We start from the raw sequence: 24,797 nt of genomic DNA on the forward strand, positions 1-24,797 counted from the left end.
AGAGGCAGCATGAAAGTCAATTCACTCGCTGCTGCTGCTGCTATGCTTCCTCAGTCGAGCGTTTTGACAACGAGTTTCCAGTCATCTAGTCAGATGTGTTCATGTTTGCTTCTGTGTGAGTGACACATTGCTTTCATTTATTTATTTATTTATTTATTTATTTATTTTACCCTCAGGGCAAAGCATTACAGAGGGGAGTGGGTAATACATAAACACTGAAAATACTGTGAAGAAGAAGACGTGTCTCGCGGCACAGCCGCATCGCGAACGCGCGGCTTGGCTCGGCTCGCACTGTTGATTGCTGGTGTCTTTTTGGACAGTGCTTCGGGCTGTCTTGCCGTTCCCGGTCGCTGCGCCTTTGCATTAGGAGCCGTCAATAAACTTCTCAATTGTTGGAAGTGCTGGAACCCTGGAGCTGCAATCAAGAACGCTACCGCCCACCATGACCGACAGCTCATCCCAAACGGCGCCGACGCCACAGTCCGTCACCTGCACCGGCGTTCCACGACAACAGGACCCCAAAATCTTCGGCGTTGCAGACGACGAAGACGTCGAAGACTGGTTTGGGTCATACGAACGGGTGAGCGCACACAACAAGTGGGATGATCCAGCGAAGTTAACCCACGTCATCTTTTATCTGGCTGGTGTTGCCCAACTCTGGTTTCACAACCACGAAAGTGGCGTACCCACATGGTCAGTCTTCAAGACAACCTTTACGGAAATGTTCGGCCGACCCGCTCTTCGCAAGCTGCGCGCTGAACAACGCTTGCGCACCCGAGCACAGCAGACGGCAGAAACGTTGACGAGCTACATTGAAGACGTCGTGGACCTTCATAAACGAGTCAATGCCGCAATGCCCGAAGCTGAGCGAATTCACCATATACTGAAAGGCATCGATGACGGCGCATTCCAGATGCTCCTAGCCAGGAATCCGCGCACTGTGTCCGAAGTCGTCAGCCTATGCCAAAGTTAGGATGAGTTAAGGAAGCAATGCAGTTCGACTCGGCGTGCTCTGGGAAGCGACGACTCGTTGGCGAGCCTTGACAGCATGTACGAGCCATCCTCATTCTTTCAGCGGGTCAAGGACTTCGTGCATGAGGAAGTTGCCCGCCAACTTTCCTTAGTCCCCTTCACCCAGGAGCCCGCCTCCCGTCTTCCAAACACGCTCCGCACTCTCATTTCCGAAGAGGTCGCTCAAGTTGTCCCTACCGCACACCATCAGCCGCCTGCAGCCACAAATCTCAACTCTGCGCTGGCTGTGCAGCCTGTCGCCACGCCTCTCACCTATGCGCAGCCAGTGCTGCCTGTGGCCGCACCTCTTACGTATGCGCAAGCAGTACGCAGGCCTCCGCCGGCGTCTTTCGCGACCCAGTCCCAACCGGTGCCACCGGAAGCCCATGCTGCATCTTGGACCGCACCGAGAGTTAATCCTTGGAGGACGCCTGACAATCGTCCGATCTGTTATTCTTGCTGCACTCCCGGATACATCGCCCGATATTGCCGCCGTCGCCCCCAAGCGTGCCGCACCAGGGACGCACGCCACCTGACCAGGAAAATTGAATGTTGCAGTTCAAGAGGCAAGAACTGCGCCCCATTAGAACTATCTAATTCCTCGTGCCTATCCTGCTAACGTGGTCGAAATTTGTGTGAAAGGTGTTCCTGCATTCGCCCTTGTCGATACTGGCACAGCCGTTTCTGTGATAGCTGCAAAGCTGTGCCGTTCGCTGCGCAAGGTGACCACGCTACTTTCTGGACTGTCGCTTCGTATGGCAAGCGCGCAGCATGTCACTCCGCACGCAGCCTGTACTGTATGTGTGCTTATTCACTGCATTGTTTACATCGTCGAGTGTATCGTTCTTCCCACCTGCTCGCATGACGTCATCCTCGGATGGGACTTCTTATCCCGTCATAAAGCAGTGATCGACTGCGCACGCGCCGAAGTTGAATTTTCCCCTTGTGATGCACCCTCAGACAAAGATTGTGACCGCCCTTCTAAACTTACCGTGCACGAGGACACAGATATTGCACCTGGCTCCTTCGCCCTCGTACCCGTCATTGCGATGCCATCCCTGATGCAACGGTCCTCTTCACGCCGTCCGACGTCTTCATGAGCCGTAAATCTGTCCCACTACCCTTCGCAACGCTTGACATGGCCGGCAGCTGCAGCAATATATATTTTTACAATCCCCTCTGCGCCTATTACGTTGCTCGTTGGTGAATGCCTTGGTTTCGTGGAACTCCTCGACTCTTCGTCTTTGGTTGACGTCCCCGGAGACTCTTTTGATGCCGACTCCGGCCAACCCTCTTCGATTTCCACGCTTGAGGAGGCGTCTAGGGATGCGGTCTCGAGTGCCATCGCCGATACCCTCACACCTGCCGAACGCGCCGACCTTCTTGATCTCCTGCACCAGTTTAGAAGTTCATTCGACATTTCACAACCTCACCTGGGCCGCACGTCAGAAGTGCAGCACTACATTGACACCGGTTCACATCAGCCATTACGCCAATGACCGTATCGCGTCTCTGCCGAAGAGCGTTGTGTCATTGCCACCAAAGTTGAAGATATGCTGCGCCGTGACATTATTCAACCTTCGCACAGTCCCTGGGCATCTCCTGTTGTTCTCGTTCGCAAGAAGGACGGGTCTATTCGCTTTTGCGTCGACTACCGTTGGTTAAATAAGGTAACGCGCAGACGTCTATCCTTTGCCGCGCATCAACGATGCCCTCGACAGTCTTCAGGGAGCAGAATTCTTCTCGTCCCTTGATTTGCGTTCAGGGTACTGGCAGGTCACGATGGCTGCGGCCAATCGCCAGAAAACCGCATTCATTAGGCCTGACGGCTTATATGAATTTAACGTGATGCCTTTCAGGCTTTGTAACACCCCTTCCACCTTTGAACGGCTCATGGACAACATGCTGCGTGGCCTCAAGTGGTCTGTCTTACTTTGACAATGTCGTGGTTTTCTCGCCTGATTTTCCTATTCACCTGCTCCGCCTCAGACATGTTTTGACCTGTCTAACGAACGCTGGCCTCCAACTCAACCTCAAGAAGTGCCGCGCGAGAGCTCACCATTTTAGGCCACATTGTGTCCAAGCACGGCGTTCTACCTGATCCTGCAAAATTTCAAGCAGTTGCAGTGTTTCCGAGGCCTCAGACCATCAAAGAACTTCGAAGCTTTGTGGGCCTATGCTCATATTTTCGGCGCTTTGTTCGGAATTTCGCATCGATCATGGCTCCATTGACTCAGCTTCTACGCGGTGATGCCGCCCTCTTCTCCTGGTCCCCTGCATGTGACTTCGCCTTTGCTACGCTGCGTCGTCTTCTCACCTCCCCACCTATTCTTCGCCATTTCGACCCGTCAGCTGCAACTGAGGTACATACAGATGCCAGCGGGGTCGGTCTCGGCGCCTTCCTTGCCCAACGAAAGCCCGGCTACCCCGAATACATAGTCACCAATGTAAGTCGCACACTGACAAAGCCTGAGGCCAATTACAGTGTGACCAAAAAAGAGTGCTTGGCATTAGTATGGGCACTTGGCAAATTCCGACCATACCTGTACAGGCGCCCATTCGACTTGGTCACAGATCACCATGCGCTTTGTTGGCTCGCCAACTTGAAAGATCTCACTGGCCGCCTAGCTCGTTGGGCACTACGCATCCAGGAGTACGATGTTCGCGTCGTATACCACAGCAAACGCACACACTCAGACACAGACACCCTGTCTCGTTCACCTTTACCTCCAGACTCGGCCTGCCGAACAACTTCCGCACACTCCATGTCATCTCTCGACATGGACTCTTTTGCCACTGTCTAACATCGTGGCCCGTGGATCGCCTCTATTTTCAACTATCTATCTGGATCATCGACCACCCCTGCATCCTGTATCCTCCGACGCCAAGCAGTTCACTTCACCATTCGTGACCAGCTGCTCCACCGACGCAATTACACTCCTGGAGGCCGTCAGTGGCTTCTGGTGATTCCCCGCAGCTTAAGGTCACAAATATGTGCCTCTTTCCACAACGATCCGCAGTGTGGCCACGCCGGAGTCTTCAAGACGTACGAACGAATTCGTCACTGCCACTACTGGCGCGGCAGGTAAAATTTTATACAAAAGTTTGTTCAGTGCTGTCTTGACTGTCAACGCCGCAAATCGCCGCCTTTACGTCTGTACGGTGCCTTGCAGCCGCTCCCGTGCCCTGCCACACCCTTCGATCGCGTCGGCGTCAACCTATACGGCCCGCTTCCTATGACGCCAGACGGCAATCGGTGGATCATAGTTGCTGTTGACCATTTGACACGCTACGCCGAAACTTCTGCTTTGCCAAGTGCTACAGCGCGGGATATAGCCTCTTTCGTCCTAAATCGCTTCGTGCTTCGACACGGCACACCTCGAGAACTCCTCAGCGATCGCAGTAGCGCCTTCATCTCCGAAGTCGTCGAAAGTTTGCTTTCGAAATGCCATATTATTCATCGGACAAGCACAGCATACCATCCCCAGATTAACGGGCTCACAGAGCAATTTAACCACACACTTGGTGATATTCTCTCGATGTACGTGACATCTGATCACGGTAACTGGGAGCACATCCTCCCATTCGTCACGTTCATGTACAACACTGCGATCCAGGCCACTACGGGATTTTCACCTTTCTTCCTCCTGTATGGCCGCGAGCCTACGCATACCATCGGCACGCTCCTTCCATACCGTCCTGACGGCTCCGAGTGTCTATCTGTGTCTGACGTCGCCTAACAAGCCGAAGAATGCCGCCAGCTAGCGCGCTCCTTTACAGCAGAGCAATAGCAGCGCCAGAAAGAAAACCACACCGACATGCTTCCACACACCACCTACGCTCCAGGCATTCTTGTGTGGTTGTCTGTTCCTTTCCAAATGCCGGGGCTTTCTTCGAGACTCGTCCCTAAATTTGACGGGCCTTACCGAGTCTTGGAGCAAACATCCCTTGTGAATTTTCTAATTGAGCCACTGTCACCACCTGATGACTTGCGCCGGCGTGGACGAGATATTGTCCACGTCTCGTGTCTCAAGCCCTACCACGACCCTCTGCCTCCCGATTCTTAAAGCGCCAGGATGGCTTTTTTTCTCCGGTGGGAGATTGTGAAGAAGAAGACGCATCTCGCGGCACAGCCGCATCGCCAACACGCTGCTCGGCTTGGCTCGGCTCGCGCTGTTGATTGCTGGCATCTTTTTGGACAGTGCTTTGGGCTGTCTTGCCGTTCCCGGTCGCTGCGCCTTTGCATTAGGAGCCGTCAATAAACCTCTTCTCAATACAAAGAACAGCAGAGAACAATAAATTACCAAGACATAGATAAGTTAGAATAAGTGATCAACGCGATGATTCAAATTGAAGCGGTAACAGCAGTCCGAAACAATACAGGGTCAGGAATTGTGGCAATTGAGAAAGGAAGGTGCTTCCAGTCATATGACGTGCGAAGAATATGTTTTAGTTTTGCATGTAGAAATGCCTACCTTATGTATGTGATCTGTGCGGCATCAAATATATGAAGGGGGAAGAAGTAACTCGTAGCAAATAGACTCATGATGAAATATTTTGTGAAAAAGGCACAGGCGTACAATTTTGCGTTGTGATGCAAGTGAAGTTAGGCCCAGGGTAGTTTTCATAGTGGTTATGCTTGATGTATGCCGAAAGTCAGAGAGAATAAACCGCGCTGATTTGTGTTGTGCCATCTCCAGTAGGTCGATCAAGCTCTTAACACCAGGGTCCCAGATTGATGAAGCATATTCTAGTTGTGACCGTACGAATGTGGTATAGAGTAGAAGTTTGATGCTAGTTGGGGCTGCATGAAAGTTACGTCTCAGATATCCGAGCATGCGATTAGCTTTGTTAGTGATGTGCTCAATGTGCGCATGTCAGCTAAGGTTAGACGTAATATGAATTCCAAGGTACTTATATCTTGTAACAGGATCAAGTAACACACCATTGAGACTATATGCTGGCAATTCACTATTAACACGAGAAATGCGCATAAGTTTGCACTTTTCAGCATTTAAAGTCATATTCCAAGTTTTGCACCATGTTGAGATAGCGTTAAGGTCAGACTGAATCATGTGCTTATCACTATCATTTGTTATTTGCCGAAAAAGGATGCAGTCATCGGCAAAAAGATGTACAGAAGAAGAAAGGTTACTGGTTAAGTCGTTGATAAATATAAGAAAAAGCAGGGGCCCCAAGACGGTGCCTTGGGGCACACCGGAAAGAACAGGGTGAACGGTGGAATTAACATTGTTGACGGTAACAAATTGCTGACGATGGGTAAGGAACACTTCAAGCCATTTTAGAGTGTTAGTGTCTAATCTTACCATGCGCAGCTTTAGTAAGAAAAGATGATGGGAAACATCAAATGCCTTCGCGAAATCTAAAAAGATGCAGTCAACAATCAAGCGGCAGTCTAAAATTGCGTGAAGTTTGTGCATGAATAAGAGTATAGCTGTGTTTCGCATGAATAGGACTTCCTAAAACCATGCTGGGAAGGATGAAAAAATAAGTTTGATTCAAGGAAAGTGACAATATGTGAAAAGAGTATGTGCTCTAAGATTTTGCGTGGGATGCTGGTAATAAATATGGGCTGGTAGTTAAAAGGCGAGTGTTTATTACCAGATTTATGCACAGGAACCACCTTACCTATCTTCAAATTGGCCGGTAGTTCACTGTTTTCCAATGATTGCTGAAATATTTTAGTTAAGGCAAGCGATGAATACATTTTAGTACTTTTCAGGAACTTTGTAGTAATGCAATCAACACCAGCACTGGAAGATATCTTAAGATTATCAATTATTTTAGCTATACCGTCAGTATGGATGACCAAAGGGTACATTGGGAGAAAGTTGTTATGAGCCAGTTGAGGGAAATCCATAGTTTCTCCACTTGAAAAAAAAAGCTTGAAAAAACATCATTCAGCATATTTGCACAGGCAGTGTCAGATATAGGTTCGTCACTTTAATTCGTTAGTATTGTTCTAGACGTTTCAGAGGGGTTAACAACACTCCAAAATTTTCTTAGGTTATTGAGCAACATGTCCAGTAGAGTGCTATTCTGGTATTTTCTTTAGCATTCATGACCGCAGAATTTTAAGTATAAGCTGCAGAGCGATAACGGGACCAATGATGCTCAGTGTGTGATTCTTTAGCTGAACGGAAGAAGCGTTTCTTACAGTTAGACAAGCACTTAAGATGCGCATTATACCATGGTGCATGCAGGTGATAAGATATTACGCGAGTGGGTATGAAACGGCTGGTGAGATCTAAAATTTTGTTCTTGAATAAGAGCCAGTTTGCGTTCACCGATCGCGAGTCGAATTCGTCGAAAAAGGTGGCCAGGAAAGAGCCTAGTTCATTATTAACTTTGTTGAAATCAGCGCTGAAAGATACATGCGTATTATTTTAGTGTGACTAGCAAGTATTTGTATGGGAATGTTCCCAGAAAAATTTAGCAAAGAATGGTTGCTTAACTGGGGCATGTAAGTTATTTCTGAGCACAGTTCTGGGCATGTTGTTAGTACGAGGTCTAATGTACTTGTCGTAACTTCAGTAATTATTGTAGGCTGAGTAACAATTTGGGTAAGATTAAACAGTGAGCATAAATTAGTGAATTTCTTGCATAGCGCCAAAGAGGAGAATGGTTGCACCGAGGACCAATCAATGCCCGGAAAGTTAAAATCACCCAATAGAAAGATAGATGACGAAGGGTAACGCGTTACTCGGGAACAGAATTGCACAAGAATGCATACCCTGGTGTGTCCTGGTGTAAACCATAGTAAACCGTGCTTCAATCTCAGTCATACAAAGTTTATGTAACATGTTGCGCATTATATGAGACACTACAGGAATTACATTAGATTTTTTGCGATAATATCTGAGTATAGCTGCGCCGCAAGCAAACGCCGCTAGTCTAAAAATTGAAGTCAATCCGAAGCCTGTACTTCCCATCATTCCCATATAGGTTGAGGCAACGCTCAGAAGAACCCCCGTAGACACTAGCGCCACATTTCCTTCTCGGGTATTTATTTAGAAACTCTATGGCACTAATCTTTCGCATCGCTGCGCATAGCCGTGCAGTGTGGCGTCGCTTGTGCAAGGGAGCGGTTAGTGAAGAAGTGCGTGATTATGCTGCATGAGCTGATGCTTATGCGCAGCTGTGCAGCTACGCGCGGCGGTGAAAAAGGCCAGTGTTGCTCGACGACATACATATTTGATGCGGGAGTTATGAACTGCTGCAGCAAACGAGTGCCGAACCCCGCTGAAAGCAATGTAATTGGCTCGCCACGATCTGGTATTTTTTGTTTCGGAGATGAATGTAGTTCATTATATCCATTGGTACGCCAATTTCACTTCGTTAAAATGAGGCTTTAAATACGTGGATCTCTGCTGATCTCAAGGGAAATTTGATTTACTTTGTTATATCTGTTATTTCCTTATATCCCGTTTGATTATAACAAGGTTCGAGTGTATATCGGTCACACTGGAAGGTATCTGAATGAAACACTTTTAGAATACAAAAGGTAGGTCACTAATCATCATGATGGGAATGTTTCTGTGCGTTGTCACGAGTATAGAATAAAGAACAAGAAGCTGTGTAAGCCGTTCAACATGTGTAGGATAGTAGCCAGAAATAAGAACCAGTATGTTAGGAACATAATTGAAGCAGATTGCATTAGAAAGGTGAGCGTGTTGTGTCGGCGCATTTTTTTTTTTCTGTCATCTAAAGAAACTAAGTTTCTGAGCATGGCCTCCTGATGTTGGCATTTCGGTATTGTGACGTCGTGAAGGAAAGCGTTCATAGTGTCATGTGGTAATGACTATCAAGAACACAGTAGCAAAAATGTGAACAATGAAACTGATTTTTATTGGGTGGACTTGTGCTCACAAAGGCAAGCTAACTTGAAGCACAACGATAGCAGTGAACACAGTCAGTGATCATCGGAATCTCATCAGCGTGTCAAGCATGCCGGCTTTTACACATCACTCATTGAGGGTTCTAGTGTGATCACTGGTGCCTGCGTAACTTTCAGAAGCTACTACACAATTTGTTTCGCACATGCGATTCAATAATACATGATACGGCGAGAACATACACAACAGATCGAATGAACGATAATCTTCATGTAAGTTCCAAATCATACAGGGATATCTTTCGCTGAGCGATAAGGTTTAACATTTGCCAGCCGGTGAAAAGTGGTCACCGGAAAAACATAAACAAGTACAGGTGTCAATACGATGCAATTTTGTGAACAAATGATCTGTTGGAAGTAAGTACTTGTGTTGTCTACACCTCCCATTGTCCTTGTTTGTGTGCACTTGAAGGTACCGTATTTACTCGCATAATTATCGCACTAGCGTAATGATTGCACCCCTGAATGTTGTCGTCAAAATTCGTTGTTTTTTTTCTTTTCCGTGTAATGATTGCACCCTGAACTTGTCACAGCGATATGTCGTGTGCCAAGTCTAGCTAATGATGATCGCGCTTGCCGTCTGTCGAGTGCTACGCGAATGACTCTTGAAGGCATACCAAGTGGTTTGCACATACCCAACATTCTTAAGTTGATGCCCCATTTCATTCCTTTCATCACTTTCCGCACTTCCATGAAAAAAAAAAAGAAAAGCTACTACCAAACTTGCCTCGGTTTTATTATTTGTAAGCTTCGTTATGGTTTTGGTCAACAACAACAGCATAAGGGTGCCTTTCGATTCTTCTCGTCTGCACTTGTGGGCACGCAACAAATCATTAGGAGCAACAATAGTGGCCACGTTTACACTGATATGTTAGAAGTGTACCCTATTCATATGCTGACGCTTGTAACGCAGCTAAGATATTCGCCCACCCTCAGCGGAAACATGCCGTATTAGGGTAGCAGTGAAGACAAATGCCGCAGTTTCCGCAGCATACCCGCCATGTGTTTCTATGTCACTGGCAGCTAAGCCTGCCCATCTCTGTTTCTGCCCCCTCAAAGTCGACATGGCTATGTTATTGTCGCAAACTTGCCAATATTAATGATATTATTCATCACTGATACAGAAGAAACTGTTTCAATGCGCGTAATGTACTCACAAGAAGAAAAATAATCGCGGTCGGCTTCCTCCGGCGGCCGCCATTTTTGTTTTGGTGTCCCGCACTGGCAGCGGCAGCCGCCTGCTTGTCATCCCGCAGCAAATGCGGGATGAAAAAATACAATGTTCTTTTTTGTGGGAAATTTAACCCGCGTAATGATCACACCCCTGAATTTGCGTCAATTTTTTTGACAAGAAGAGTGCGATCATTATGCGAGTAACTATTGTAGTCTGCTATGCTGTATAAGCCACCTTTCCTGGCTGCGGGTGCGCAAGTCATTTAGCTGCCGTTGTAGCCCTTTTGCACTTGTAGCACTTTTGCCCGACAGGCAAAGCATCAATTGCAATAGCAAGTTTGTGGACAGCTATACAAAGTGAGCATAGTAGTTTTATCATCGTATAAAGTTGTAAAAACTTGCTTAATAACTAAATTAACAAGCACGGTGCCATGCGCACATAGGTAAACATGAACACATCGTGCTCGATAACTGTGGAAACTTGCTGCCAAAACACTAGAGTTAGGAAGCATGGCAGCAGCAGTGAGCAAAGACCTTCGTCTTGTCTCTCACTTCAACACGAATTAAATGTCGAAAGCACAGCACATACGAAGGTGCTGGCACTCGGTGCATGCACTTTGTTCACAGAGCAGATCGCTTACAAGATACGGCAGCCACTCGCTGTGCTTCGCGCTCATATGATGGCGTGCTTCCGCCCGCCTTCCTCCCTCACACGCACGAGATTGAGCCGTGATTGTCGGCTAACCCTCACGAGCTTCCACTCGCAGGTACAATGTACGGCGCGTGGTGATGATGTTATTGTGTTTGGACTTTATGCAGAACATCACGATGACGGCAAAAATTCGCTTGGAGTGTCGATATAATTGCTATCGCCATAATGAACGAAATTCATAAACCTCAGTCACTTTGATAGTGTTAAATTTGATGAAAAGCGGTGCTGTGTGGAAGTAAGGCGCATCAGCTATAATTTGCAGTGCAGGTTTCTGGAGAAGAAAAAGTTTCTGTGTGTTAGTTTTCATAGTGGTGCTTCATACAAGCATGCAATAGTTGATGTGCAACACAACTAGTGCCTGATAAATTTGTAATTTCATTTTTCCAGGAAATAAATGATGACAGTGTGGCAGTGCATGTGTTGCTGATGCCAAGAACTTTGCCAGCACGTCAACATGAGGTTTCCAATCCATTACTGCATTAGAAATGACAACTACCTTACGTTCACAAACAATCTCGATAGTATAAAGGGGTGGAAAGACACGCACATAGTGGAACACAAACTTCTTGAAATAACAAGGAGCCACTTCCAACCATCGGGCTGCTAGTTGCGTCGATAGAAGAGGTTATCCCGGACAATGAAATGAGTAACTTGGCTTGGCTCAATGAGTAGCCAGGTTTGCGCTGTGCAAGGAATGTGCCAAGGCCCACTGGCATCGTATGCACTTCAATTGGGACGGCTGGGTTGTAGTGTCACAGTATAGGCAGAGACATGAGGAGACAGTGTAAGGTCATGAATGTGGCGTCACATGCAAGAAACCAGGAGGATAGGTCGTTGGCAGCACTTAAGAGTTGCGATAGAGGTCATATTGTTGCGTATACTCTGCTGTAGTATACACGCTGGATGAGGATCCAGGCATTTGCACTTTACGAAACGTAAGCGTCGACGCACGATGCCAAGATGAACCTCGTTCCCCTCTTCTTCAGTCCCCTTGCTGTGCCACACCATGTGGCATTACCCCCACTTCAAAAAAAAAAAATAATAATAAAGCATACGTAGGCTTGACGTGAGAGCGCCGAGGCAGCCTAGGACGAACACATGCGCCATAGTCACAATCACTGTGTTGTGCGATATAGTCACAAGGCACTGAGGGACGAGCAGCAACAAAAACTAACCTAAGCAACTGAAAACGTCGAATATTGGGGGCTATATTACGGTTTGAACCACACAACATGCACAATCTCAGATTGCGGTTGTTGAATTAGAGGAGGCTGGCTTACGTCAGGAAGGACTTCGTAATTCAAGTCACTAATTTGCTGCAACACTCTGTAAGGTCTGAAGTAGCGACTCAAAAGCTTCTCGGATAGTCCTTTTTGGCGCACGGGAGTCCAGACCAAAACTTTATTACCAGGTTGGAACTCGACTTGTCGATGGCAGAGATGGTAATGGTGCGCATCGATGCTCTGTTGTTTCTTTATGTGCACTCTGGCAAGCTGACGGGCTTCCTCCACGCATTGCATGAAAAGTTCGACATCTTGGGCAAGGTCGAGATCGATGTTGTCGCACGGCAGCATTGCTTCTAACATAGTCTGCACTTCACGGCCGTAAACGAGGTAAAATGGCGTGAAGCGTGTTCTTTCCTGCGTAGCAGTGTTATAGGCAAATGTTGCGTAAGGGAGTATCTCATCCCACGTCTTGTGCTGTACATCTACGTACATAGCATGTCAGTCATCATTTTGTTCAGTCGTTCGGTCAAGCCGTTTTGTCTGCGGATGATAGGCAGTTGTCCTTCGATGGGTCGTGCAGCTGAGTTTAAAAACCTCTTCAATGAACTGTGCTGCAAAGGCTTTGCCTCAATCTGTTATGACGTGTGATGGAGTGCCATGCCATAGGACAACTGGGCAACCTCGGAATTTGGCCAGCGCCCACACGACGCCAAGACACTCTTTCTTTATGCTGGTGTAGTTGGTCTCTGCACGCGACAGTGTGCAACTTGCGTAGGCGGGCACTCTTTCAATACCTTCTTGCCGTTGTACAAGCACCGCACCAAGACCAATGTTACTGGCATCTGTATAAACTTCCGTGTCCGCCTCCTCGTCAAAGTGGGCCAGAACTGGTGCTGACATCAGATGCTGTTGAAGCTTAGTGAAAGCAGTCTGTTGCTCTGAGGCCCAGACAAACGACACATCGTTCCTTGTGAGGCGAATCAGCGGCTCCTCCATCTTCAAAAAATGTTCGGTGAAACGCCGGTACTATGCGCAAAAGCCCAGGAAGCGTCGGACACTTTTCTTGTCAGTCGGTGTTGGAAACGTGGCTACAGCGACAGTTCTCACAGGAACGGGGCTAACGCCTTCCGCGCTGATCACGTGTCCCAGAAACATCAGCTCCTTGTAGCCGAAATGATACTTCTGAGGCTTAAGGCTCAGGTTAGCCGATTGGATGGCTTCGAGAACTTGCTGCAGTCATTTCAGGTGGTCGTCAACTGTCGCCGAAAAAACAACCACATTGTCGAGGTAGACGAGGCAGCTTTGCCACTTCAGACCAACGAGAACGGTGTCCATCATTCGCTGGAATGTTGCTGGTGCCGAACAGAGACCGAAAGGAAGTGCTCTGAATTTGTAACGGCCATCTGGAGTGACGAAAGCAGTTCTTTCGCGGTCTTGTTCATCTACCTCAATTTGCCAGTAACTGCTCTTTAGATTGAGAGACGAAAAATACTTAGCTCGCCGCAACCTGTCTAAAGAGTCATCGATATGTGGTAGTGCGTACACGTCGTTCTTGGTAAAATCGTTGAGGCATTGATAATCAACACAGAAACAAAGCATTCCGTCTTTTTTCTTGTCCAGAATGACCGGGGAGGACCACGGACTGTGCGAAGGCTGAATGACACTATCACCTAGCATCTCCTTGACTTGGACTTGAATTGCCTTACATTCTTTCGGTGAGACATGATAAGGCTGTTTGATGGGGCGTGCGTCGGAAGATGTCGTTATTCGGTGCTTCGTGATTGGCGTTTGCCCATGAGTTCCTGCAGTGCGCTCTTTTGGTCATCCATAAGCTCAAAGTTTACATCGATGCCTCTGAGCGAACCGTCATCTGTGTCCATTTCAGAAGCAAAGCACTCGACAATGTCCGTTGATGGTTCGGCGTAGGCGACAGCAGTGCCACGAAAAATGTGCTGATGCTCAAAGGTAAAGTTGGTAACGACGATCGCTGTCTGGCTATCGCGAAGTTCCACAAGGCTTCATGCTACACAAATACCTTGGGTCAGCAACATAGAAATGTTGCCTTCTACAATGGCTTCACCATCTTGTAGCTCGTCGGACTTGACCGGAACCAGAACACACACATCCGGCGGTATGGTGATGCTGTCGTCCGAAACGCGAAGTGCCGATCTGTGTCCAATGGCGTTAGTCTGTGTTGTTGCCCTTTGTGTCGAGAAAGTGATGCAGCACTTGCGGAGGTCAATAATGGCGCCATATTCCCAGAGAAAGTCCATGCGAAGAGTTAAATTGGGGGAACACCCGCGTAGAACCAGAAAAGTGGCAAGAAAAGCAGCACTGCAAATTTCTACTCTGGCCGTACATAAGCCAAGCGGTGTGACGACGTGGCCAGTTGCCATTCGAACTGGTGCCCCATTCTAGGGCAATGTAACTTTTTTCAGAACGCTCGCCAGTTTGCCACTAAGAATGGAGTAACCGGCGCTGGTGTCTACAAGTGCACTCATTTTTCTGCCGTCAATCAACACAGGTATGGCCAGTGAAATCTTGTTTGTGGGAACTGGTTCTTGCGCCATCATGTTTTCATTGTTCTGCAGTTGGCATGATACAAGGTCTTCAGCGCATCGAGTATTAGCGGCCCTGCTTCGGAAGGTCGCTGATGTCAGTTTTCTCAGCATGGACTTGGTGATCTCCCTTGCGTTGTCCTTGAGGTGGTATAACGAGCGGGGAAATATCGCTGCGGTGAAGGTGAGCGTGACTGCCTCTGCGATGTGCTCAGCCTGTGCTGCTGTTCGAGGAATTCTGCGATGTCGGGAGGCCTTTGGCCGAACCTAGGTCGAGGCGAATCTATAAAAAAACCCCGCAGTTAGAGTCGTCGGTAGGCGTACTCTCGATACACATGACTAGCTTCACTGCAGTGGTAGCACAGTGGTCATCGGTCGGGTGCTCGCCAAACCTCTTGATTTCCTCATGGTTGTTCGGCGGTAGTCGAAGTACGGTGGCGGAGTTGTCGGAGCGGCTTGCGCCGATTGCAACGCAACTGGCGACACAACATAGGTTAAGTAGATGCGAAAGCTTGGGCGGGCTCAGTAATGTTTCTGCGTAAGTCTTGCGCCAGGGCTCGCTTGGCAGAGGTGGTGCTTCACTGCTGGAAAGAGGTGCCTGCAGTGCCTGCTGTACTTCGTTGCGTACGACGCTGGTAAGGGCGCTGACTGGAGGTGGCGACGAACCGTGGTGCTTCTGCAGCTCGTCGCGAACCACTGAGCGAATCAGCTCGCAAAGCAAGGTGACATCGCACCTGAAGCCTACTGGCGTATCCGGAGTGCACGTGGCATTTACTTGTCGGTTGTGCATGTTTGACCGTTGCTGAAGCGTCTTCTCCGTCGCAGTGGCTTCGGTGAGGAATTCTGCAACAGTCTTGGGCGTATTCCGAACAAGACCGCCAAAGAGCTGTTCCTTTACGCCTCTCATCAGATGACACACCTTCTTCTCTTCCGACATGCTCGGATCGCCATGCTGAAAGAGACGCGTCATGTCCTCCACTTACATTGTGACGCTCTCGTTGGGCTTTTGAACGCATGGCTTGCTCCGCTTTTTCCCGGCAATCGGTGCTGGAGTAAGTCTCCAGTAGCTTGCACTGGAACTCAGGCCAGGATGACAGGGCACTTTCGCATTTCATAAACCACGTGCAAGCACCATCCTGGAGGCTGAAGTAGACGTTCCTGAGTTTGGCGTTGTTGTCTCACTGGTTAAACACAGCCACGCGCTCGAACTCCGCCAGCCAGTCTTCCACGTCTTCAAATTTGTCGCCATAAAAAGCCGTCGGCACTTGGGGGTTTAGCAGCGTTACGTAAGTCGGTGTCACCCTTTCCGTAGAAGTCGCAGTGGTCGCAGTGGTCGCAGTCATCACTTTTTCCTGGAGGTTGCGTTGATCAAGGATATCAACACTTGCCTAAAGCGGAAAAGATGCATGCTCCATTTTAGGCTGCGCAAGATATTGTTCATCATTCGTCCAAATGTTGCAGGCATATTGCATAGTCCAAATGGCATCACGTTAAATTCGTATAAGCAGTCTGGAGTAATGAATGTGGTTTTACAGCGTTAAACTGCTGACTTCAAGACCTTCCGGTAGCCTGAGTTTAAATCCAACAAAGAGAAGGATTCAGCGCCTTGGAAGCTGTCCAGAGTGTTCGCAGTGCACAGTAGAAGGCACACGTCATTTCGTGTTATCTTATTAAGACAATGATAGTTAATGCAGAATGAAATGGAACTTTTTTTGTGACGAGTACCACCAGTGATGCCCACGGGCTATTGGAAGGCCAAATGATGCTATGCTGAAGCATGTCGTCAACATGTGCACTGATGACCTTGACGCTCCTTGGCTGAAACGTGGTATGGGCGCTGCTGCAATGATACGTTAGAGCCAGTGATGATGTGGTGGCTGACGGTTGATGTGTGTCCCAGAGTAGGCTGAGCGGCATCAAAAATGAAACTGGGCAAGCACGTGAAGAAGTTGGGAACGTTGCTCGTAAGGTCACTGGCAATGAAAGGAGTGAACTCGTCAGGTGGTGGCAGAGCAGAAGTGGAATGTGCACAAAAGTCAGTGAGCTCTGCATATGACGTGTCCGGCATGTCGAAATGTCGTCAAGAAGCTGAACACAGCCAAATGCTTTGCCATAGAGAGCCTTCAGTGTTGTAGGAAGCGGATTGCAGACAACTATGGAGCTGAGACTGGCTGAAATGTCAAGCATGGCAAAAGGGAGGGGAATATCTTTGCTGGTTGTGAAGATTTCTGAAGGAGTGAAGAAGACAGAACCTTCAGAGGCAGCGCCGCAGAACACTAAAACCGGCAGATGAGTACGGCGATACTGCAGTGGCTTCCCGAAGGACCAGCTTAGCGGGAAGAAAAGTGGTGCCGGCGGGGGGTACATCACACAGAGGGTTCGCCTTCAGCACATGCACAGTTGATGTCAGCGTTATTTCACTATGCAAACTCCCAACCAAATATAACATTGTGACAGCAGGACAGCAGAGCCACAACTTCAACAATAAAGAACGCCCTAAATAACAACTCTCGCTATGCGTGCTACTGAAGGCTGAACTGGCTGGGCGCTTGCTTTGCAAAGAGAAAACTCAGAAAGTGGCATTGTAACTTTTTGTAGAGCACGAGAGAGGCGTTTCTTTTGTGCAGACACAGCTGCTACAGTATCAATTAGCGCAACGGTAGGGACACTGTCAAGAGTAAGGTCAAAAAGGTTCGAAGGCCACAATGGAGGACTTGTATAGATTGATGGCAGCACAGTTCCTGCCTCCTGAACTGTGGTGCTTAGTTTTCCTCTTGCACGAATGAAGGACGCCAACGTATGGGAGACGAGCGGCGACACGGGAAAGGTGAATGATGTGCAAGTAACGGGCACTCAGTGGGTGGCCTGCTCGGCTGCTGATTAAAATAAGTGTCGTATAAAATTTGCACATCAGCGTAGGCACGTGTCTGCACAAAGCAATAAAAGGGCAGCATGCGGCGGCAGAGTCGTGCAACATGTCCAGGCATACCGCAGGCATAACATATGGGCCTCTTTTGCATGCGCCAAGGATTTACAAAGACGGGAGCAGGTCAGTTAATGGGATGATGAATGGGTGCCAGCGGCCGTGGATGTACCACATTCAGTGGATGGCGAGGAGGCTGCACGGCGACGGATGCGTAAGTGAGTGGAGCGGCGACAGGGTACTGCTGATGCTGCATTGGTAGAGCCTCAGCAACTTGCTCTTCAATAACCCGCCGGAGCGTCGGGACGAGGCGGTTTATTCCGCCTCGCCCCAAATGCTGAGTATTAGGTTTCCATTTTCTAAGCTTTTGATTCTGAACTTTTGAACAAGCAGTGCAGTTTCGATAGATTGCCCTTGGTGGTATCCACATTTACAGTTATTGAATATCATCATCAGCAGCCTGGTTACGCCCACTGCAGGGCAAAGGCCTCTCCCATACTTCTCCAACTACCCCAGTCATGTACTAATTGTGGCCATGTTGTCCCTGCAAACTTCTTAATCTGATCCACCCACCTAACTTTCCGCCGCCCCTTGCTACGCTTCCCTTTCCTTAAAATCCAGTCCGTAACCTTAATGACCATCGGTTATCTTGCCTCCTCATTACGTCCTGCCCATTCCCATTTCTTTGTCTTGATTGCAACTAAGATGTAATCAACTCGCGTTTGTTCCCTCACCCAATCTGCTCTTTTCTTTTTATTGAGTATAAATATATGACTATATATGTTTTGAATATATATGTATTGAATATATGATATTTTAAAAAGAAGCAATTTAGACCAGAGGACATCATTTTTGCTCAACCCTTGGAGGATACCAGCAGTATTGAGATCAGTCTGTAAATGCCTAAGTCATTCTTGTCACCGTGACACTTTGGCTTTTTTCATTGTGGCAGGGAAAGAGCCAGATTCAAGGACCACGTTAAATATTTATGTTAAGTGGGGTACAATAAGATCGATGATGCATGTTGCAGGACTAACTTGAAGCCCATCAATGTCAATCGCGTTGCTATATTTTAGTCCAATAAATGTGCTGCAAACTCCTGTATTGTCTGTTGGCTCCAAGAAAACAGTTTTCAGGCACTGGTCTATGATCCCCGTATTTGTTTACCTCAATGTAGTTGCTACCATACTTGTGAAGTGCTGACTAAAGGTTTCGGCTTGAGGGTTTCCAGAAATTGTCTCATTATATAGTTAGTTGACACTGAGCAAAGATGGTGTTTATTGGCTTAAGTGTGTCCAATAATTTTGCAAGTTTTTGGGGTTTCTTTTAGTGTGCATCACAAAAGAGCTGATGATAGTAAGATTCCTTAGCTTTCTTCAAAACTTTGTTTGCTTTGTTCCTATGTTTCTTAAATGTTGCAACGTCACAAACCTCATGTGTTCGCAAAAGCGTTTTGAATACAGTGAAACCTCGATATAACGAAGTCAGTAAAATTATCAATTTGCTTCATTATATCAAAATTTCATTGTATTGAAATTTGACCTTTTATGCAAATACTAGGTACAATCACTGATCTATTTTTCATGCAAGGAAAGGGGCCAAAGAATTTTCTGAATAATCGGCCAATCGAGAAAAAAAACTTGAATGAGAAAACTATTCATTTTGATGAATTTGGAAATCGGCGACGAATAATACGGTTTCATGCCACGACGACGACATCTTCACGTTGGCGGTACGGATTAAGCGAAGCCAGCCACGCTTTCGCGTGCACTCAGGCGCCGGGGCTGATAGTGTCGCCCCTCACTGGGACAGCGCTATCATGAAAGCTCTGGCAGTCGGGAGCGTATGCTTCATCTGCCCCTCGCTCCAACGGGTTACTGGAAGACGCAATTATGCAATCTCTAATACTAAATGTGCGGGAACACAGCTTGCATGATGCCACTCCGTTTCTGCACGGCCACTCTGCACACGTGGCAGATTACCTCTAAAGCAGGGTGTGTGATTGCGTATGCACTCAGCCGCGCTTACAGCCATGTGTAGCCATGGCCAAGACACGCACAAGAAATAGGGACATGCAGAAACTTAATTTCCCTCTCCCCCACCCCGTCACCTGCACTTGATCACATTACCCCAAGCTCGCTGCCCTCTCCCTCTTCGCCTTTGCTCACGTGGGAAGGCGGCACTCGTGAAGCCACCATCTTTCTTGTCTCACCCTCGCACACTTTCACTCGCGCCTAAAGCACACAGTGCACAGGCGTCATATGATCTTATTGCACTTTGGCCTTATACGAAACATGATGTGAGGGCTCCACTTTGGCAGTCACCCTTGTCACGCGGCACGTGATTTGAGAGGTGTGTTTGCAAGAAGCCACTTGTAATTCAATCATTTGACCATCTGCGTTTGCAGAAGTTTCCATGTATTTTCTCGGCATTCCTTTGCAGCGGCAGTAAAATTTCATTATTGTGAAATTGCATACAAACACACCTCGTAATATTGAGCATCTAAATACATGGTGTCCAATGGACAAGAACCCGCCGCGGTTGCACAGTGGCTATGGTGTTAGGCTGCTGAGCACGAGATCGCGGGATCAAATCCCGGCCACGGAGGCCGCATTTCGATGGGGGCGATGGGAGTCCTCCACTACGGCGTGCCTCATAATCAGAAAGTGGTTTTGGCACGTAAAACCCCATAATTCTATGGACAAGAGGTTATGAAAAGTAAAATACTTTGTTATATCGACAATTTCTTTATATTGAAGTTCATTATATCAAAGTTTAACTGTAGCTTGCTTTTTCATTGATAAGTGATTTTTTTTCATAAGTTCTCAGATTGCACCCAATGCTTTCAAATGTTTCTTTTCAATTTCACTGTTTTGTACGGAAATGAAATGTCATACAGGCAATAAATCAACAGGAACTGACTGTAGGCTTTAGAAGCATCTTTCTTGCAGATATGGAAGACCAGTCACAGTTGGTCGCACGTGCACGAAACGAATTGATATTTTTACTTGACATGGTATTGTATGTTATGGTGGACTCATTTTTGTGAACGAATTAACAGTACACAACAAAAGTTGGACAGTAGTCACAACTAATGGTACCGGCCGCATGAATCAAGGTGTCCACGCCCACCATAAAGTTATCAAGACGAGACTGACTCCTTATGGATTCACGAATAGGCATGGTGATAACACCACAATAACCGTAGCACTCAGCGTGATGGAAAATTTGCATAAGTTGGTTTCGAGCGCATTAATATCCATTCACCACCAAGAAGTTAACAGTTCAAGGCAGCGTAGTGTAGCACTTTTTCATGATATTCCGAAAATTGCCCAGCATTTCAGGAGGGTGGGTGGTACACAACCATTAATAAAGTGCTGCCAAAGCTTACACAGAGTGTTTCATAATCTGTAGTGACACATGTAAACTTGTGCAGAAGATTGCACAGCATATTACACTTAATGTGCATGGCCACCCCACCACCTCAGGTCGCTGTTCTGTTTACAAAAAATGTGCATAACCATCTATCACTAACATGTCGCTGTCTTCATGGTATCAAGTTTCGGAAAACATAATTACATCAAAAGCAAAATGGAAGCCAGTTAGGAAAGCAGAAATGTCATCTTGCTTGCGTACAAGAGAGCAAGCACTTATGTGAATTGCAGTAACAACGGGTTGCATGTGCACAGGTAACGTGATTTCAGATGGTAAACGATATTCGTGATATATGTTTATGCTTTGAAAAAAGAAAAGCCGCAACCACAGATATTGTAATTGTACACAGTTTTTTGCAAGTCACTTTCTGATTGAACGTGCACTACCCTAGCTGCTTCCGATTTCCGCGCAAAGATTTTTCCATTTCTCATCCATGCAAACCACCACTGGGACTCACGTTTCCTTGCTATAGTCAATGAAAAAAGCTTTTTCAGAGCTGGGCAAAGATTCTTGTTTATGAATAACTGCACATCTTCAAGAATTCCGACTTGGCTGTTGCTTATTCTTGTCGTTCGTGCTTTTTCAGGAACATTATCTCCTGTTGGCTTCTGAACTGTACAACATTAGATTTACCTGATTCCCTGGAAGGCACTCAGTGACATACTTCAACGTCTCAGGCAGCAATAGGCTGTCCGATCACTTCAATTTTCCTCGCAAGGTCACCTACATTTTCGTTTCTCTTTACTAAAAGTCCTTTTATCACTACATTGGACCTGTGTGAATACTGCACACACTGAACAAGTCTTTTTTGCAGCTGCTGAATTTCACCTTCATTTTCCTTGCACTTTGCATGGAGGCTGTCGTTATCTTATCTCAAGACCTCTCCTGACAAGCTTCCCTCAGTTCTTTTTTTTTTCATATCCTCGAACTTGGCCCTCTTGAATTTCATACTGTCTGTTACCACTTTCAGATCAGTGTCCTTTGTAGCAATTGCTACGATCGGGTGGATGTCTGATTTTCCCTTTATTCATTGCTTCTCTCCACCTTGCGGGTTTCCGCAGAACTACTACGTCAAGCGTTCCCACTCGTCATTTTTTATCTCTCTATTTGTCTTTGAATCGGCCATAGGTGTGCAGACAGTAACAGCGTAAACAGTTGCAAATTGAATAGCACTCAGTGGCTCATACACCTGGTGACTGGGCAGCTGAAGATTTATGGCATTGGCAATCAGGGCAAGAGCAAACATACTTTTGAACACATCTATACATGCCTCGCCAGTAGTACTGCTGTCGAAGACGTTGGTAATTGAAAACTCCCAAGTGCACACACTGTGGATCAGCATGGAAGGATGCGCAGATTTTGGGACGCAGGCTTCGTGGTATTACCAGTAACCATTGCTGACCGTCTGAGTAATAATTATGTTGGTGAAGCAGGTCATCGCGAATAGCGAAATTGGCGAGCTTGACGACGCAGCATGTGAGTGTTGTGCTGACAAATCGGAGAGAAAAGTCTGTAAGGGAAGAAGTGGTTTTAGGCGCGAAATAAGTCACACACAAGAGAATAGACATGGCCAGGCGCACACTTGCAACTGATCTTTTATTTTTCCCGATGCTTCGCTTCATATACTCTCAGGAATGTGCACAAGAACAACACAAATGAGTTAACATGAGATTGATACCAAGCTTAATCACATCCTATCAGCAAGAAAACTAAACACATTCTTGTAGAGCGACAATAACAAAACGCTGATATACTGGTCTCCAAATTTTCTTATATACATAGCCTCAGCTTGTTGTCGTGCCACCATATCTCCTTTTCCAGAATATGCATGCGTTTTCCAGCAAACGTTCACATGTGGACACTTTGAAATGAAATGGCAAATGCGAGCCTGTCCCATTTCTGGTCGATAATGCATACTCTCGCAAGCGATCCTTTATACAATGGCCAGTTTGGCCGATGTACCTTGCCACAGCTTAAAGGAATCTTATAAACGACCCCGGCTGAACATTTTAACATCTCCCTTTGGCGAGGCACACCAGAGCACACAGGAGCACACAACTGATGGATAAGGAGGTGCCTACGGGTATGCATCGTCAGGTATGGTTGACAACGTGCTGGATCTGTATTCTAATTGAGACGATTTCAAGGCACCCCACACCTTCCACCAAAATTAAAGAGGTGATTGACTGGGAATTGAGAGCGGCTAATGCGATGGTAGAACAGAACCAAGAGCCCCAGCACGAGTAGCGAACCTGTGTCTAGCGCTAGTGATGATGATTGGTCAGCATTCATCTTCACTACAGTACAGTCAGTAAATTGTGTTTACAAAGTAAACAATATATAATTTTCTTGCTGCATTTTCAGCATTGTCTATGGCTTTAAAGAAAACTACTTGCTGATATGATGATCATGAGAATGTCTCGAGATGAAATTACAATGGCCACACACACACACCGGGTGTCCTCAGTGCTAGAATACGTATATAGTCCCAAACGTGTACAAAGCACAATGGTGGAAGTTCTCACAACACTCTACTCAAAGCAGCATGAAGTACGGATCAGGGCACGATTAGGCTAGCTAATGAACTGCTCGTGTATATTTGAAGCGTTTGTTGCACTGCCTTGGTCCTCGTTTTATGAGAAGAATCTCGACGGTAAGCACAAGTAATGTGTGGACAAGCTGCTGGAGGAAATGGACTGAGAAATTTCTTGGATGTCGACTCAAGTGACAACAAAGAGGATGATGTTGCCAGAGATGATTTTGTCTGTTCTGCAGATGAAGAGAATACACAAGATGGAAATTTACGGGTATATTTAGTGTGCAAGAAATTGCAAAAGAACCTTTTAAAACCTTCCCTCAACACTGCACTCAGTGTTGATGGAAGGCTTTCACCCAAATGCCAAAGATTTCTTGGGGCACATGCGTGACTTCATCTTAAAAGTTATTTTTTAAGCGGCAAATACTTACAACGGTCAAACAAATCATGTGAGCATGAACATTACTTCCACAGAAAAGAAGACCATGGCCAGGAGCTTGCTGATTGCTGCCACAAACAGCCAGTTCAGGGCCCTCTAGCACTGAGGGGAGAGCTCCTCGAAAAAACATTTTTTAAATACTTGTATGTACTAGATATTTGAAAATCCGCCCACTTATAAAGCATTACAAGCAGATTTCAAATATGTTATTAGTTTCTGTGTAGCCACTATAGTTCTTGAGTTATATCCTATGCAATAGGGTAGGATAAGATACCGGCACCACCCGTTGTCGTGGTGCCGGTAGCCGCCGCAACGACCACTGCCGCGAAGCCTTCCCGCTTGTATTCCGCAGCGTCCACGTACCAGGCGTGCGGGTCTTGGGCATGTTGTTCGGTGAGGGCCTTGGCCCGCGCCTGCCGCCGTTCTTGGTTGTACTCTGGGTGCATGTTCTTTGGGATGGGGTCCACGTAAATGTGGGCCTGCGCCACATCTGTAATCTCACACGGTTGCCGGCTGGGAGCTTGGGGGTTGTAACCCAGGGACGTCAGTATACTGCGGCCCGTCTTGGTGGTAGAGAGGCGCGCGCAATGCAATGCAATGCAATGCATTGCAATGGAAAAATATAGTAATTTTGTGGGCACTTTATCGTGTAATAAGTTTTCATAAAAGGCTTTGTGCTGTACCTTATTTAGCTCTTTGTAGACCGCTAAGTGCCAATATCTAATCAAACAGCGTCTACAATAACTGAAGCTGCAAAAAAAAAATTAAGGACACTTCAATTTTTTTCACAATCACATGAAAATAACCTTGTACATTTATAATAGTCATGTAATAATGAAATTTGGCATACATATGCTTGAAGATATGTA

General features: G+C 46.9%; 1 protein-coding gene across 2 annotated transcripts in view; it reads left to right on the plus strand.

Annotated features, from left to right (window-relative positions):
- Positions 1-24,797, plus strand: part of LOC142580185 (spliceosome-associated protein CWC27 homolog) — a 373,861-nt gene that overhangs the window by 331,369 nt on the left and 17,695 nt on the right. The gene's annotated exons all lie outside the window — the stretch shown is intronic.

The sequence above is a fragment of the Dermacentor variabilis genome, chromosome 4 (assembly GCF_050947875.1).
Source record: "Dermacentor variabilis isolate Ectoservices chromosome 4, ASM5094787v1, whole genome shotgun sequence".
Classification (NCBI taxonomy): Eukaryota; Metazoa; Arthropoda; class Arachnida; order Ixodida; family Ixodidae; genus Dermacentor; species Dermacentor variabilis.